The sequence below is a fragment of the Athene cunicularia genome, assembly GCF_003259725.1.
Source record: "Athene cunicularia isolate RWA chromosome 1 unlocalized genomic scaffold, athCun1 chr1_part1, whole genome shotgun sequence".
Taxonomy (NCBI): Eukaryota; Metazoa; Chordata; class Aves; order Strigiformes; family Strigidae; genus Athene; species Athene cunicularia.
The window spans coordinates 32,961,851-32,980,188 of record NW_020799091.1 but is presented as its reverse complement, the minus strand read 5'-3'; the positions used below and the strand labels follow the sequence as shown (position 1 = coordinate 32,980,188).

The following is an 18,338-nucleotide window of genomic DNA, read 5'->3' as shown; positions in this document are numbered from 1 at the left end:
TTGTAACTTTGTGTGCTACAACTCTGTTCTTGCACAGGTAAGGCCACTTCAGACATGAATAAAGATTCACAGACCAGGCCAAAAGAGCATTAAAAAAGAGAAAGCTCATGAACCCTCTCCCAGACAGAATCTAAACTCCAGTTGCATGTCATAGACCGTACACATCTGATATTCTCATTTCTATTTCTTTGTAAGATAACAGTACTCAGTAGCACCAAACACTGACATTGTCCAAGGACAGAGAAGAGTCAGTCAAGGAGTCAGGATCTAATTTGTGAAACAATGTAAGTAGTCAGAAAGCAAAGAGGGGAAAGGTGAGGGTCATAAGGCCAGGAGCATTAAGTCACAGACTATCAGTATGTATAGATCTGATTTCAAAGTGACCTTGTACTTAAGCATATATAATATTTTCTTTGGTCATGATTAATCATAAACATCAAGGCTGTCATGAGGGGTTTGAATGATTTTGCAACAGCCTCCGTGGATTAGTCCAGAAAGAACAACCCTTGCTTCATTACTCTAGCTATATCTATATTACAAATAAAAGGCCGGTGAGGGGGGAATAATAAATTCAAGAGTATGATCAAAACCCAATCCTTAGGTATGATCCCTAAGGATCCCTTAATGACACCCTGCAGTGTGCCAGTAAAAAAAAAAAAAATCCCTAAGGATCCCCTAATGACACCCAGCAGCGTGCCAGTAAAAAACTCCTGTGCCACAGCTGAGGCCGGTGTTTCTTAACAATACCAGTCATGCATTTGCTTATACTGCGTTGTCAACTTTTATGTTCCAATCTTATAAACAGGCAAACTCAGTAAAAAGTTCAATTCTGCTATACTAGAAAAAACGTAGACTAAGTTTTGTCCAGACTATCACCTATGCCTCCTCACAGTAACATGTTCTGAATAAGACATGACCACCTTAAAGAAATAGACATATTTCCACACCATTATTATGAACTATAAATCCCATATGCCCATTTCTCTTGTGACAGCAGACATGAGCCTCAATTCAAAATAGTATGTGAATCAATAACACTGTTAATATCTTCTATATCAAAGAATTAAAATAGTGAAAGTATTCTAAGTAGTATTGCATAAACCATCCTGTTGTTATCTGTGGCACTTGCTCTAACACCACCACTTCAGGCACCTTGTAATTATCTGAATTGCAACAAAAATCAAATGTCCATATAGCACTGGCATATGAGAACTTTATGGCCTGTTACCCCATGGGCAACTGAGATATTAGGATTATTACACTGAATGTTAATAAATCCTATTGTTATTTTGCAAAATGACAAGGTGGTTGAGGTTGTCAGGGACCTCTGCAGATGATCTAGTCCAACATCCACCACACTGAAAGAAGGATCAGCTAGAGCAGGTTGCCCAGGACCACATCTAATGAGGTTTTGAACATCCCCATAGATGGAGACTATACAACCTCTCTGGGCAACACATACCAGTGCTTGAACACTGTCACAGTGAGTAAAATGTTTTCTTGTGTTCAGAAGGAATTTCATGTGTTTTGATTTCTGCTCACTGCCTCTTGTCAGGTCACTGTGTACCACTAAGAAGTCTGATTCTGCCTTCATTCCCTCCATCAGGTATTTATACACATGGATAAGATGCCCCTGAGCCTTCTCATCTCCAGGCTGCTCAGTTCCAACTCTCTCAGCCTCTCCTCATATTGCAGATTCTCTTAATGACCTCAGTAGCCCTTCCCTTGACTGTCCACAGTATATCCTTATCTCTTTTGTACTGGGGAGACTCAGAATGGACTCAGCATTTCAGATGTGTCTCACCAGGGCTGAGTAGAGGGGAAGACTCATCACCCTTGATTTGCTGGCAACACTCCTAATGCAGCTGTTGGTGTTCTGGCTGTTGGCTGCCTGGCTGTTGGCCTCCTTCGCTGCAAGGGCACATTGTTGGCTCGTGGGATACCCAGGCCCTTTTCTGCAAAGCTGCTCTCCAGTCTGTGGGCCCACAGCATATATATTGGTGCATGGAGTTTTTCCTCCCCAGATGCAGGACTTTCCCTTTGTTGAACTCCATAATGTTCTCATCTGCCCATTTCTCCAGGCTGTGAAGGTCCCTCTGAATAGCAGCACAACCGTATTGGCTACTATCCATTCCTCACAGCTTTGTGCCCTCTCCAGACTTCCTGGCAGTGTACTTGGTCCCATCATCCATGTCATTAATGAAGATGTTAAACAGTATCAGAATCAGTGTTTGATGTTGGGACACAATACCTGCCAGCTGGACTTCATGTCAGTGACCTTTGAACCGGGTAGTTTAGTCAGTTTTCAGTCCACATCCCTGGCCACACCTCTGTCCGGAAATGTTTACAATTTTATTAGGTTATGTTAATATTAATGGGCATTATAACTTGCTCTAATTTATCAGTGGTAAACAGCAAAACATTTGCCTGATGGCAGCCATGCAGAGTCTGATCTGACAAAGCATAGCTGCTCAGATGTCAAAGGTCCAGAGTAAGCCAGAAGATGAAAGATATTATTGACTGGCTATGGCTTCCACCTACCTGAAATCATGTTGCCACCCACAGCCATAGCAACACATAATTGCGACTCAGTTACAATCAAGGAGCCAAAATCAGAGGGTGCATTGTAGCAAGAGATCTAACAAAGAGAAAGATCATCCCATAGTTACAGAAAGGGTGCTGTTGAGCTGAGGTGGGACAGTAACACTTTTGCTAATCCAGCACACATATTTACCATTACTTGTAGCAAAGCAATCTCTGACTTAGCATAGTAGTAAATAAAGTTGGACAGCAATTTACTGAGCAAAAAATTCAACAGTATTAGGAGGCATATGCTCTAAATCTAGACATTTGAGATTTCCATGTCTGAAAAGATCACTTAACACTCCCTGTAAGTATATGGAGACTAATAGATACTACCTGGGGTTAATTCATCTCGACCTAAATTAGATGTTTAAGACAGATGATGAGAATCAATTTCTGCATGTGCATTTTTTTTCTCAGTAATTATAAAAAGAGTGACTAGATCAGGCTTAGATGTCCAACTCTTAAATTCCTAAAGGTAGAAATAATTGAATCCATATTCTGAAAATGCTATGAATGAAGACAGAGGACATGCAAGTAGTGCACCTGTACAAATCCACAGAGAAGGAATGGTTAAAGGGAATGAATGGGTTATTTATGGAGCTGAGTGATCAGGAGTGTGATGATGTGGTTGACAGTGACAGAAGAAAAACAGGAGGGGTGAAAGCAGTGATAGGGCAGGACAGTAGATCACACATGGCCATGTAAAGCTGAAATTGGCAGCAACTTAATAAGGAGATGTCAGAACTCCACATCACCTTGTTAAACTGAGCAGAGGGAGGCAAATCCAGAGTAAGGAGTTAGGTCAAGATCTAGGAGTCACAGTCATTAAGCATGTGAGTGGGTAAAACGACTTTAAAACATACATATAAAATGTGATAATGAAATATGCATTAACTTAATCAGGATCATCAGAGACAAATCATTCCTTTTTCATGTATTTAACTGATCCACATGAATAAAAATTATTGAAAAGGAAAATCACAAAGGTAGACTAAGGACAGCACAAAGACGTTCATGTTCTAGATAGGTTCAAATTACCCAGTCAGCTTTTGATGATAGTGTTTAAGAAACCTAAAAATGTAATAATATGCAGGTTACAACGGATAACACAAAGGTAGGAAGTATTTGTTCCTGCCAAAAATGACCTAAATGCATTTAACAATGTTACAGAGACTTTCGAGGAATTAATATTTAGAAGTGAAAAGGTGAATCTATTATTCATGTTTTATGTGATTCATAAGAGATTTTGTTTACTCTGCTAGATTAAGGCCAACATAGACAGCATTTGCTTCTCCCTCCAATCCCAGTATCAGCATTCCCATGATGATGATATTCATGTCTTACAGACAGTGATTTCTTTGTGCATTTGTTCAGGCCTCCTTTCTCCTAAGGATTATGCCTATCCAGAAAGGAATGTTCAACGCTGAATGATCCCATCTCACTGCTCCTGGATTTTTGACTGGATTCTGTGTTATTTTTGTCTGCTTTGGGGTCTTAATTTTTCCCCTTCTGTTTCTCTTCCACTCCAAACAAATAAAGTGTTGGCTTGAAATTAAGCTTATTTTGGGAATGTTATCCTAGGCTCTTGAAAAGATTCTTGTTTTAGTCTTTTACTTTAAGGAAGACAAAATAATCAATATAAGGAAGTTATGTGTAAACTGCTTTGCATGAATGAGGGAAAAGGCCAGAGGGGACAGAGTATTGATATATTTTGCATCATATTATCCATTTTAAAAGTCATCACTATAAGCATTTATCAATATAAACAATGGGATTGTCTAAAAAGACTATGCATGCTTAAGGTAATACAGTATTTATCACTGGGTTAATCACTATTAAATCCAGTATTCTGTATACAACAGTAGCCAATACTGTAGACTCCAGGGGAAATGACCAGTGCACTGATTCATGCCATACTGCAACTCAAGCAGAGGTTTATGCTGTGGGTTTTGAGTGTAATTTTGTTATAACTGAAAATTTAAAGCACTGCATGCATATCTTACTTATTTGCTGAATTCACTACAAACTGTTTATTACTCTTTGAGGATTTTTTTCATCATGAGAACGAAGATGCCCCGAAGGGTTGAAGAGAATGAGTGTACATATGTAGAACCTAGAAACATTCGATCTCATTAAGCAATGAAAATTGTCAGCATAGTGCAGGAATGAAAGAATATGACATTGCTAGTCTTATTTACACAGATGATTAGAAAGAGAAAAAGTAGCTGACCCAGACAGCTAATAAATACAGCATTAAAAAACCCAGCATTTTCTGCCTTATTTTTCTGACCTATTTTTCTTTCTCATAATTGTCTTACAGTTATATTCTGAGTTCATGTATTGGTTGCATCCATTATGCTGGCTTTAGTATCTCCTAGTTATTTGTTCAATTTAGTAAGAATTTGTTTGATTAGATTTGATTTAGTTACTCTTGGGAGCCCTGAAGGACTGAGAAAGATAAGCAAATCCTACAAGTAGGACCTACACATGTTCTCTATCTCATTAAGGAATGAAAAGTGCTGGGTTAAGGGAAGAAATGAGAAGAAGGGTTATTCCTATTTACACTGATCTTTCAAAAGCCAGGGCATGATTTTCTACATTGTTAAATGGGTTTCATTCTGGTTTAACTCTTTAAATATAGCTAAACTCAACAAACTTGGGACTTCATAGAAACCAAGAGAATTACATACTTCTCAATATATAAGGTTTACACCCATAATGAAATTTAAAATAATGACTGTACAGATTCTCCTCACTTTTTTCCTGTAATTCTACCTTATCACATTAATAAGAGTGCCTCACTAATATGTATTTCAGATCTGGATCTTTAAAATATTAAGATCTGGTCTTAAAAAAGCCTATACCTTAATTTAAGGAACAGAGAAATGATTTTGACCATCAACAGAAAAGGTAGTATTTATGCCTCTGTCCACTTACTATAGTTAGCCATGTTTTGTGCAAGCAGTAAAGCAGAAAGAAATTAATCCAAAACATTAAGCCTATATTTTTTGCCACCACTTTCAGACTGGACTGTCTGATTTATTAAATTTTCTGTGCACTCTATGTGCAATGTTGACTACTTTCACACTGTATGTCGTGCCACACCTTCCAAAACTGATGAAGTCTCCTTTTGCCACCTTATTCATGTTTCTGTTGCATTTTTTAAAAGGAGTTTTAATTATATTTGCAAATCTAGTATTTGCCCTTGAGAAAGACAAATTAAGATGCATTCTTTTCACCATTACCACTATTTCCTTCTTTCCCCCATCACCTAAACTTTCTACTTTCCCATAGCCACGTGATAAGCTAAATAAACACATTGAGATGTACAGCATGGACATACTCCCTTTAAGAGTAAAAATATTTTTTCTTCCTTGGGGTTTTAAAATAAAATTCCTCTAATACATTCGCTTTGAAATGTTCATAAGTCACAGATATATTCAGATATAGGATTGATTTCTAACAGGTCTATACCTCACTGAATGTAAGTGTGGACCTTCCTCAAGCAAGGACTGTCAAAACTGCAACTCCAGTACACTGGAGATCATAGGGACTTTTCCTTCCATGCACAGGGGCAGAGGTACAGAAGACCATGCTTCATCTTCTGAACAGCTGCTGCACTTCTATGAGAACAGAAAGGCCAAAGATTGCTGGCATGGAAGTTCCAGACAAAACTAGAGATAGCACTTTTAAAAATTTATTTCTGATGAAAACTAAGGTTTCATCATGTAACCTCTTGATAAAAGCAGCTTTACCTGCCTGGAAAGTAGTCATCACTTGCTGTGAAAGTGGATATAAAAATCCAAAAGTTGTTAATGCTGGGTTTTGTGTCCTACTCCATCCTGCCCCAGTGTGGGACTTACTGGTTATAATGTTATCAGCTTATGAATGCATGACAGTCTTGTTTTATTGAGCAATACACTGGAGGCTTACAGAAGCATAAAATGAAATTTTCTGAAAAGGAAACCCTGGCCCTGGAGCCAAGTCTAAATATCACAAATGAATGATGAGGATTTTTGCTGAAGACTAGGGGAAAATCACCACTTAATGTCACCAATTTAGAGATTAGTCAGAAGAGATCAGACTGATAAAGGTGCTAATGTAAGTATCTAATCAAATGAAGAGTCTAACTGTGGTTCATGAACTTAAAATTAGACACCTGTCTTGGTGTTCTGTCAGATGACAGGACCTTGTCCTTTAGGACAGCAAGGAGAGTAGTCTCCAGGGTTTCAAAGTACTCTCCATATCGAGATGTTAGAAAAGTCGTAAAGCCTCATTAGAAACAGTATTTTGAATCCTGGCCCTGATTCCATTCCCATAGATGTCACACATCTCAGACCCTCCAAGCCACCTTGATGATCATCTGTGCTGTGAGACCGTAGAGAGCTGGGATCAGCACAGAGCAGCTGCCCAGCAGCCAGGTGTTCCTCACAGCCTGGTGGCCAGGGGCAGAATTTGTCCCTTAATTACAGGATGACATTTGTCCAGGTGAGGTTTTTTTCTTCTGAGACATATTGAGACATACTAATTCGTGCCTTTTATGGTTACTGCAAGCCAGCATGTTTCTTAAGAACAAGCAAACAAAAGATAAATAGGGGCACACTATTAAAAACTAATCATATGCCTGTGCTGTATGATTATGCAATGTTTGAGATCTAATTTAGGGAAGGTTATCTGTGCTTGACTAAGAAAGGAGATCATTAAATTGGTTTTGTTTTGAAAAATGCACTGCCTCATTTATTTTTTGATTTGTGTCTATAGGAATTTGCATTCCATTGTCCTTACTACTGGCTGACATGTACCATAATATGATCCTATCCCTTTAGCTTTGTTCCATTTCCTTTCATACTACCTCTTAATTACCCCTTTTGTACCTCTAGTCTGTGGTCTCTCAGCCTTTAATACATGGCTGTGCCAATTCCACACCCCCCCCAAGGCTTGTCAGGTTAAAGATTAATGAATAGACTTTACCCAGAGGCTTTACAAAGGTTAAACATAATTACAAATGGGTATTTTATGCAATGTTGAATATGTGAAAGCTTCTCAAAAAAAAAAAGAAAAAAGGGGGGAAAAACGTAATGAAACTTAAGGGATTTAAGTCAACCATTTAGATCATCTGAAAAAAAAAAAAAAAAGAAAAAAGAAAAAAAAAAGCAGCAAAATTAGCATAAAACCAAACAAGTTAAGAAGTTCTACCCTTTGTTCCAAAGATGGTGATAAAAACAAAAACACCATATGGTGGAAATTAGACTGCATCTCAAACTTGCAACATCACTGCCTCCTAATTCTCCTTTCGAGTTAACGGAAACGTGTTGCACTAAGAGGATGGAAAGACAAAAATGTCTAAAGTTGTTGCTAAATCTTCAGTTTTCTAAATTCTCATATTTGACCCTTTGTTAAAGAAAAATATTTTTCCTGTAGGCAAAACGTTTGCCTCTGAGGGCATCATTACCTTAGAAGATAGATTAACCTAGCTGCCTGATAAGACAGCTGTGTTGGCTAATTTTCTTAGGGGTTTTTTTCCTTAACTTACAGAAATATCTTAAAATGCAAACTTATTATCTGGGACAAGATATTCATAAATGCAATCCTGAAGTTAGGCTCATAAAACTATGATATTGTACTAAAGAAACAGTCTGACTTTCAGAAGTGCTAAACTGTATGAAAGCCCATTGAAGTTAATGGAAACAACTTCGGAGTCTATCTTCAGGCACTTTATTTGTTTGCTTCCTTGTTTCTAAATCTTTCAATATAACTGATAAACGGAGATTAAAAAAAAATGACCAAACAAACAAACAAAAAAAAAATCACCACCAAAACCCTTTTTTCTTTTATATTGTAATATTAGGGTTCAAATAATGGGCTAAAACTGTCAGACGTATCCAAGAAATTTGGATACCTCAGGATTTGCTTCCAACTTCAGATTGTAAGACCGCGTTTTCAGAGGTGCTTTATTTCTTTGTTTTCAATAAAGCTCAATGGTAACTGCAGCTCTACAGAAGCACTGAATAATTTAGTTGGGGTTTTTTTTTCAAATCCTTACTGGGAAATGGACAAATACTGATTCCTTAAGAAGCCTTTTGTGTAAAAAGTGGTACCATTTACAAGTGGTATCTCTCTTCAAGAGGAAAAGAATAACAAAGTGAACACATGAAAGTACTGAAGACCTAGAATTGTCTCTGAAAACAACCTAAACCCAGATGTTTTGTATGTTTTTGTATTTCTCCGTTAAACATTTGCAATATACGTGCTCTGCTTTCTTCTATGATGTTTCTTTGTCTGAAAACCTGAGAGACATATCTGTCTAGCCTTTATTCTAGTTGTATTATTAGTTTAACTCAGCAAGAACTATTTGAGCTGTCAGAACTTAAAAAGTTGCATTTGACTATTAAGAAACTTGGGTTCTTGTTTGAAACACAAGCTAAATTCATGGATTTTGTTGTAATCCTGATTATTAAATACAAAATATACTTTAGCATTACATGGTCATTGACGAGTCCCCTAAATGAGCATTAGATATTAGATATACATTATAAAAACAGTAAAACAGTCTTTGGATTAGTAAACAAAGAATTATCATTTATAAGCATTAACATGTGGTGTTTATGTGGTTTTACAGCTGTTTCTGGCAAATATTTAGTTTATCAAAGGGGAATATCAGTATTTGGCATATAGCTCAGATATTAATTCTTTTCCATGAGTGAATTACTGTAATTCAAAGCAAACATTACCACTTACAGTTTGCAATTCTCATTTCAGGAATTGTTCTTTCTATTCAGTAATAATATACTTTTATAGCTGATTGTAAAACAAATGTAACTTCATTATATTTTTGAGAAGGAAGCAAACACTGAAAACCAAAAGGAAAGTAAAACCACACAATCACCTCCACAGGACAGCAGTGTTTTTCACTGTAAAACTTGCCCTAAAAGTGAGACAGTTTTATTTAAGATTTTGATCTGAGAATGTTGAAACCCTGTATGACATGTATGCTCAAGGCTGTAGGGTATTTTGCATAAATAAATAGTTTCTAGCTCTCTTGTTGACAAAGTTGAGCTACTGTGAAAGCAAGAAAGCAATGCTCTGAAAAAAAAAAAAAAAAAAAAAACTTGAGTCTTATAGCCAGAGTGCTTAACTCTGAGGAGGATTAATTTTTAGCTTTTGATTTATTGTAGGGTTTTTTGCAAAATTATTGATTAACATAAAAGAAACCATACTTTGGGGAGTAGCATGAACCATCCTATCAATAAGAGGGAGTAAAGTTCCCTTTTGCAACATAACCAGAATCTCTTATATTGGGATTACTTTTCAATAAAACTATTTCTTTCTTTACATAACCATGAATAACTTACAGCATCTATCTTGCCAGTAGCAGGCAAGGACCTCTGTGTCCAGGTTATAGACATTCTTTCTTGTAGTGCACCAAATTAAGATTACTCCTACTCCTTTGGAAGCGAGGGAGAGTTGGGAAGGAAAAAAAAAAAAAAAAAAAGTAAAAACCAAATCCAATTCTGGCTAGTGAATCATCTCGGTTTTCTTCCAAAGGCTGTTTTCAGATTACACAGATGTCTCTTAGTTCACATCAATAAAAGATACAGAATAATTCTTTCTCCCTGGACCTGCAGAGCCGAACCTTAACCACACAAATAGATCCACATTGGCTTCAGTGAAGCAGCTCCTATGTTTGATACACACACAGACATATATTCATATACAATTACATAATTATTGATGTGCATAACAATTTGCAGGACAGCCACCTCATGTTTATGTCTGACCTGCTTTAATTTAATTAAACAGTGCTAAAAATTCTTGTCCTCCTGCCAGGTTGCCACATTTTTAACTCTGTATCAGGCTCGTAGGAAGGAAAGTAAACCTATGTGCAAACATTCGCATTCATGGGTTTCTTCTATTTTTTAATTTGCTTCCACCCAAGCTAGAAGTAGACTAGTAGATCAGTTAACAATATGAGAACAGAGAGTTTTATATATGTTACAGTTTGCATGAGAGCAAAGCATGACACAGCCTGAGCACTGGTGCAAGGGAGCAGAGCAGAGACATAAATCACATCCTTATACTGTGGAGAAATCGGTCTGCTGCTGCCTTCAGTGTGCATGAGAGGCAGATTTGAACATCCAACTGTGTTCTCCACTCCAGCTTTTCAATGCAAAGTGTAGAAAGTGGAAAAGTTTGACTCTTAAGCAGCATGCTGACAAATATTTTGAGAAAATGTGGAAAGAGTATAATACATTCCTTTCTCTAAGGGGAACAATCAAAATTACTGACAAAGCTCTGGTACTGAAAAGCATACCAGAGATAGAAAAGCGGACGAATACCTACTGAGAACTACAAGGGCATTGCCAGGGCGTGCAGGGATGCAGTTAGAAAAGCAAAAGCTCAGCTTGATTTGAAATTGGCCAGAGATGTCAGAAACAACAAGAAAGGGTTCTTCAGATACATAAACAGCAAGCAGAAACAGAGGAAAAATATTGTCCCACTGTTAAACAGGAGAGGTGAATTAGTCACCAACAATGCTGAAAAGACAGAGGTTCTCAACATTTTCTTCATCTCTGTCTTTACTAACAAATAATGTCAGTGAAGGAAGAGTTGGTATGTGAACTACCACAGGAGCTTGACACCTACAAATCGATGTGCCCTGATGTTACCCACCTGAGGGTGTTAAGAGAGCTGTCTGACATTGTGAGGCTGCTCTCCATAATCTTTAAGAAAATGTGGAAATCAGAGGAAGTCCCAAAAGACTGGAAGAAGGCTAATATCATCCCCATCTATAAGAACGGCTTAAAGAATGATCCAGGAAATTATAGGCCCATCAGTTTCATTACAATCCCTGGGAAAGTTCTGAAATCAATCCTCCTGGGGGCTATCACAAGCTAAATGAAGCAAGCCATTGGGAAAAATCAGCACAGATTCACTAAGGGCAAATCATGCTCAACAAACCTGATCGCCTTTTTTGGCAAAATAACCTGTTTGGTTGATATACGGTGAGTGATGAACATTGTCTACCTGGATTTCTCCAAGGCTTTTGATAGGGTTCCCCACAGCCTCCTTCTAGAGAAACTGATGGGTCACAGTCTAGACAAGTGGTTGTGCGGTGGGTGGGGAACTGGCTGACAGGCCCCACCCAGAGGGTGGTGGTAAATACCTCTTTGTCAAACTGGCAACCTGTCACAAGTGAGGTTCCCCAGGAATTGATATTGGGCCCAATGTTGTTTAATATCTTCATAAGTGACCTGGATGATGGGATCAAGTGTACCTGGTTGAAGTTTCCTCATGATGCCAAACTGAGTGGGGAAGTGTACACTTTGGAAGGGAGAACCACCTTGGAAGAGACTAACAAGAATCTTATCAAGTTCAGCAAGGACAAATGTAAGGTCTTGCACCTGGAAAAACATAATCCAGGAGGTCAGTACAGGCACATACCTGGCTGGGGAACAGCTCTGTGCAAAGGGACCTGGGCATCCTGGTAGCCAGCAAGCTCACTATGAGTGAACAGTGTGCTACAGCAGCAGAGAAAGCCAACAGGATGCTGGGTTGCATCAGAAAGGGCATCACCAGCAGAAATAAAGAAGACATTATCCCACTCAGTGCCTGTCAGGCCCCACCTGGAATACTTGTTCAGTTTTGGTCCCTGCTATACAAAAAATGTGTATAGGTTGCAGATTGTCCAGAGAAGGGCCACATAGATGATGATCAAAGGCCTAGGAAGGCTGCCATATGAGGAAAGGCTGAGAGAACAGGGTTTGTTCATCCTTGAGAAGAGAAGGCTTAGGAAAGACCTTATCACCACATTCCAATATTTAAAGTGTGGCTACAGAAGACGGAAACTTCCTTTTTACAAGGAGTCACATGGAAAAGATGAGGCCTAATGGGTACAAGTTACTCCCAGGGAGATTCCAGCTGGACTCAAAAGAAAATCTTTTCACAGCAAGAACAATCATCCACAGGAATAATCTCCCCAGGAAAGTGGTGGATTCCCCGACACTGGGGAATATTTTATTTAATTTTGAGGTGGTATTTGGGGCTAGAATATTAGGAGTATGCAGGAAGCCAAAACCCTTTAAAACAGAATGCTTGTACTGAGCCCACTATAAAGCATCTATACTAAATTTCTAAGATACTATCGTAATTAACTTTTCTTGTAGATTATGTGCTAAAAAAAAAAAATAATCTATTGGAATCTGTAATACCCAGTGCTGAATGGCAGTGGTGAGATGGGGAGGTGTTGAAACAATGCAGAGCATGGAATTTTTCACTAAAGTCTGCACAGTAACTATGAAAGCTCTATGATATAGCTGACAATAGCTCAAGAAAAAAAAAAATACAAAAAAATACAATCATGTATACATTAGTTACTATTCACATGTACAGATGCACCTACTCTCATGTGCTATTAAGAAAAGCAGTGAAAAAAATGCTGAAAAGTCATGGATGTCCCAGTTTTAGAACATCGAGAACCACAAAACATTTAACAGGGAAAACATAACAATGACCAAAACCACAACAATAATTAAAAAAACCCAAGTACACCAAGGAGTAAAATGAACATAAAAACACAAGACAGAGTGCTGTCTACCCTTTTCCTCAGTTCCTACCTCCTCTCACACTCTATTTCCCCCCTGAAACTGTATGCCATGTCTTCATCACTACCACTTCATGCATGCCACTTCATCACTGCAAGCTCACCCAAGGAGGGATGTGATCTCAACCTAGAATCAGTTTCTTGGAGCAGAGACATTATTGCCCACCAATTGGTACTTGGGAACATTAATAGAGGGGTGGAGTTTTAGGTTCACTGTACACACAAGATGAAAAAAGAAATTGCAATAACATTCATGCTAATCAGTAGGGCTTAATGGGAAACAGATCTTGTTGATAAGGACTACGTCTTGTTGAGATTACAAATATGGCTGAAAAAGTTATCTCTGAGTACATACTGTCACCAAGTAGTTCACCACATTCTGATCAAAAAATTGGCTCTATTTAAAAAAAAAAAATAGATGCGGTATATATTCAATGAATTAAAACTGGCTGATAGCAAAGCTAATTGTTAACTGCTAATCATCATCTAATAAGAATGGTTTTAGTCATATCCCACCACAGTCTATTCTTGGCTCCATACTATTCAATATTTTTTCAATGATCTGGAAGAAAATATCATTGCTGGTAAGGTCTCTAGATTACACAAAATCAGTGAAGTGGTAAATTAGTATAAGGACAGGTCAGTTCTACAGAGTAATGACGTTCATTTAGCAAGATTAGATCGTCTGAGCATCATGCCTTCTAAAACATCCAAATTTAAGGACAAGCATCTGTGAAAATGGAATTCAGGTCAGAGTTGCAGGAAGGGGGAATAGTAATAGAAAAAGTGTTGTCTCTGAAGTGATAAAAAGATGATGTTCCAAACATGAGTGACTGTTATGGGGGAATATGTAAAAAGCCAAGCAGGAATCACATTCAGAAATAAAAAAATAATACTGTTGGTAAGCACAAACTGTTTATTCCCATGTACAAACTCATTAATAATGTTAATAAATTAGTAACAAAAGCCTGTGGTCTGCAAAAGAGGATGTTTACAAATTGGAAATATTCAGTGAAGATCCAAAATTGCTACCTGAGACCTGGAAAATCTTAGTTTTTATAGAGGCTTGTGCTCAGACCTGTTAATATACATGGGAAAGGTTATGTGTTCATTTGATTACTGTGTATGCCAGGAAAAGATTCCTGACTAGCAAACAATGACAAAACATCCTCCACTGGCTAGGAAAATGAAACTAGACAATTTTAGATTAGTAATAAGTGGTTTTTAACAATTAAAGGAATCAAATGGCAGAGGAATTTATTTTGAAACACAGAATCGTAGAATCATAAAATGATTTGGATTTGAAGGGACCTTAAATATCATCCAGTTCCACCCCCCCTGCCATGGGCAGGGACACCTTTCACTAGAGCAGGGTGCTCAAATCCCCGTCCAACCTGGCCTTGAACACTGCCAGGGAGGGGACATCCACAACCTCTTCGGGCAACCTGATCCAGTGTCTCATAAATCCTCACAGTAAACATTTTATTCCTTATAACTAATCTAAATATATAATCTTTCATTTTAAAACCATTACCCTCATCTTATCATTACAATCCCTGATAAAAAGTCCCTCTCCATCTTTCCTGTAGGCCCCCTTTAGGTACTGGAAGGCCACTATAAGATCTCCCTGGATCTTTCTCTTCTCCAAGATGAACAACCTCAATTCTCTTAGCCTGTGCTTATAAGGGAGGACCTCCAGTTCCCTGATCACGCCTGTGGTGCTCCTCTGGACCTGCTTGAGCAGTCCTATGTTTTCCTTACACTGAAGGCCCCAGACCTGGACACAGCAATGAAGGTGGGGTCTCATGAGAGCGAAGTAGATGGGGAGAATCACCTTCCTCAACCTGCTGGCTACACTTCTCTTCATGAAGCCAGGGTGTAACTGGTTCTCTGGGCTGATGAGTGCACATTGCTGGCTCATAGTCAGTTTTCCATCCACCAATACTCCTAAATCCTTCTCCTCAGGGCTGCTCTCAATCCACTCATTGCCCAGCCTGTATTTGTGCTTGGGATTATCTCAACCCATGTGCAGAAACTTGCACTTGGCCTTGTTGAACTTCATGAGGTTCGCACAGGCTCACCTCTCCAGCCTGTCAAGGTCCCTCTGCGAGTCAGCTACACCACTCATATTGGTGTGATCAGCAAACTTGCTGAGGGTGCACTCAGTTCTACTGTTCAAGTCATTGACAAAGACATTGAACAGAATCTGTCCTGATACCAACCCCTGGGGAACTCCACTTGTCACCACTCTCCACTTGGATTTCGAGATGTCGCTTGCAACTCTTTGAGTGTGACCATCCAGCCAATTCCCTATCCACCAAATTGTCCATCCATCAGACCTATGTCTCACCAATTTAGAGATAAGGATGTCATGCAGGACAGAGTCAAATGTCTTGCACAAGTCCACACAGATGACATCAGTTGCCTTCCCTTACACATCAGCACTGTAACCCCATCATAGAAGTCCACCAAATTTATCAGGCATGATTTGCCATTAGTGAAGCCATATTGGCTGTCACAAACCACCTCCTTATTTTCCAGGTGCCCTATCGTAGTTTCCAGGAGTATCTGCTCAATGACCTTGCTGGCCACAGAGGTGAGACTGAATGTCCTGTAGTTCCCTAGGTCTTCTTTTTCCCCATTTTAAAATGAGGGTTATATTCCCCCTTTTCCCATCATCAGCAACTTCACTGGACTACCATGACTTCTCAAATATGATGGATAGTGGCTTAACCACTTCATGTGCCCGTTCCCTCAGGACCCACAGACGCATCTCACCAGGTCCCATAGACATTTGCACCTTCATATTCCTTAGATGGTCTTTAACCTGATCTTCTCCTGCAGTGGGCAGTTCTTCATTCTCCCAGTCCCTGCCTTTGCCTTCTGTGACTTAGGCAGTGTGGCAGAAGTACTTGCCAGTGAAGACTGAGGCAAAAAAGTCATTGAGTACCTCAGCCTTCTCCATATCTCAGATAACCGGGTCTCCCATTTATTTTGGGAGAGGCCCTAAATTTTTCTTGGTCTTTCTTTTACCTCTGATGTACAGATAGAAGCGCTTTTTTTGTTGCCCTTGATGTCCCTGGTCAGATTTAATTTTATCAGGGCTTTGGCTTTCCTAACCTGATTCCTGGTTGCTCAGATCAGGCCTATTCAACATGGGTATATGAAAGGCAGGTCCTGCCTGACAAACCTGATCTCCTTCTATGACAAGATGATCTGACTGTTGAATGAGGGAAAAGCAGTGGATAATGTCTACCTGGACTTTCGAAAACCATTTGACACATCTCCCCATAGAATTCTCATAGAAAACTGGCTGCTCATGGCCTGGAAGAATGTACAATCTGCTGGGTCAAGCACTGGATGGATGGATGGATGGATGGATGGATGGATGGATGGATGGATGGATGGTCCAAGAGAGTGGTGGTCAGTGGAGCTCAATCCAGCTGGCAGCCGGTCACAAGTGATGTTCCTCAGGGCTCAGTGTTGGGACCATTTCTGTTCAACATCTTTACTGATGATCTTGATAAGGACATAGAGTGTAACATCAGTAAATTCACAGATGACACCAAGTTAAGCGGGAGTGTCAATCTGCATGAGGATAGGGAGACTCTACAGAGAGACTTGGAGACTTGGATAGACTGGATCGGTGGGCCAACATTAAGGGGTTGAGCTTCAACAAGGCCAAGTGCCAGGTCCTGCACTTGGGCCACAACAACCCCCTGCATGGCTACAGGCTTGGGGAGGTGTGGCTGGAGAGCTGTCTGGAAGAGAAGGATCTGGGGGTTCTAATTGACAAGCAGCTGAACATGAGCCAGCAGTGTGCCCAGGTGGCCAAGAAAGCCAACAGCATCCTGGCGTGTATTAGAAACAGTGTGACCAGCAGGAGTAGGCAGATGACAGTCCCCCTGTACTCTGCACTGGTGAGGCTACATCTTGAGTATTGTGTCCAGTTTTAGGCACCTCAATATGAGATATCGAGGTGCTGGAGCGAGTGCAGAGGAGGGCAATGAAGCTGGCGAAGGGCCTGGTGAACAAATCCTGTGAGGAGGGATTGAAGGAGCTGGGGCTGTTCAGTTTGAAGAGGAGAAGGCTGAGAGGACACCTCATCACTCTCTACAGCTACCTGAAAGGACATTGTAGAGAGGTTGGTGCTGGTCTCTTCTCACAGGTGATTAGTGACAGAACAAGGGGGAATGGCTTTAAACTGCAACAGGAGAGGTTTAGACTGGACACTAGGAAAAAATTTTCACAAAAAGAGTGGCCAGACAGTGGAATAGGCTGCCCAGGGAGGTGGTGGAGCCCCCGTTCCTGGATGTGTTGAAGGGTGGTTTAGATGAGATGTCGGGGGATATGGTGTAGGGGAGAACTTTGTAGAGTAGGGCTGATGGTTGGACTCGATGATCACAGTGATCCAACCTGAATGATTGTCTGATTCTTTGATTCTGTGACATTTTCTCTATTTCTTCCAGGATATCTGGTTTTGTTTTCATCTTCTGTAGGCTTCCTCTTTGTGTCTGTGTTGGTCCAGAATCTCCTTGTTCATCCATGCAGGCCTCCTGGAGTTTTTACTTGACTTCCTCTTTGTTGGGATACATCGCTCCTCAGCTTGGAAGAGATGATCCTTGAATATTAACCAGCTTTCTTGGGCCCCTCTTCCCTCCAGGGCTTTATCCCATGCTACTCTGCCAAGCAGATCCCTTAAGAGGCCAAAGTCAGCTCTTCTGAAGTCCAGGGTAGAGAGCTTGTTGTGCACCCTCCTTGTTGCCTTAAGGGTCTTGAGCTCCACCATTTCACTGCCACTGCACTCAGTGCTGTCCTTGATCTTCACATTCCCCACCAGCCCCTCCATGTTGGTGAGAATAAGGTCCAACATTTCACCTCTCCCTGTTGGCTCCTGTATGACTTGGAGAAGAAAGTTATAACCAATGGATTCCAGGAACCTCCTGGATTATTTATGCCCTGCTTATGTCCCTCCAACAGATATTTGGGTTGTTGAAGTGCCCCATGAGGACTAGGTCTTGTGAACATGAGGCTGCTGCTGTCTGTAGAGGGCCTCATCTCCTGGATCTTCGTGACCTGTAGCAGACACACACTGTAATATCACCAGTCCCTGATTTCCCTTTAATCCTGACCCATAAACTCTCAGTTGGCT

General features: G+C 39.9%; 1 long non-coding RNA gene across 1 annotated transcript; it reads left to right on the top strand.

The window, feature by feature from the left end:
- Nucleotides 1-2,665: 2,665 nt before the first annotated feature.
- On the top strand, nt 2,666-17,607 carry LOC113480590. Its single transcript, XR_003398491.1, has 3 exons — nt 2,666-2,676; nt 2,775-2,782; nt 17,443-17,607. It is a non-coding gene; the product is annotated as an uncharacterized LOC113480590 (long non-coding RNA).
- The last annotated feature ends 731 nt before the right edge of the window (nt 17,608-18,338 follow it).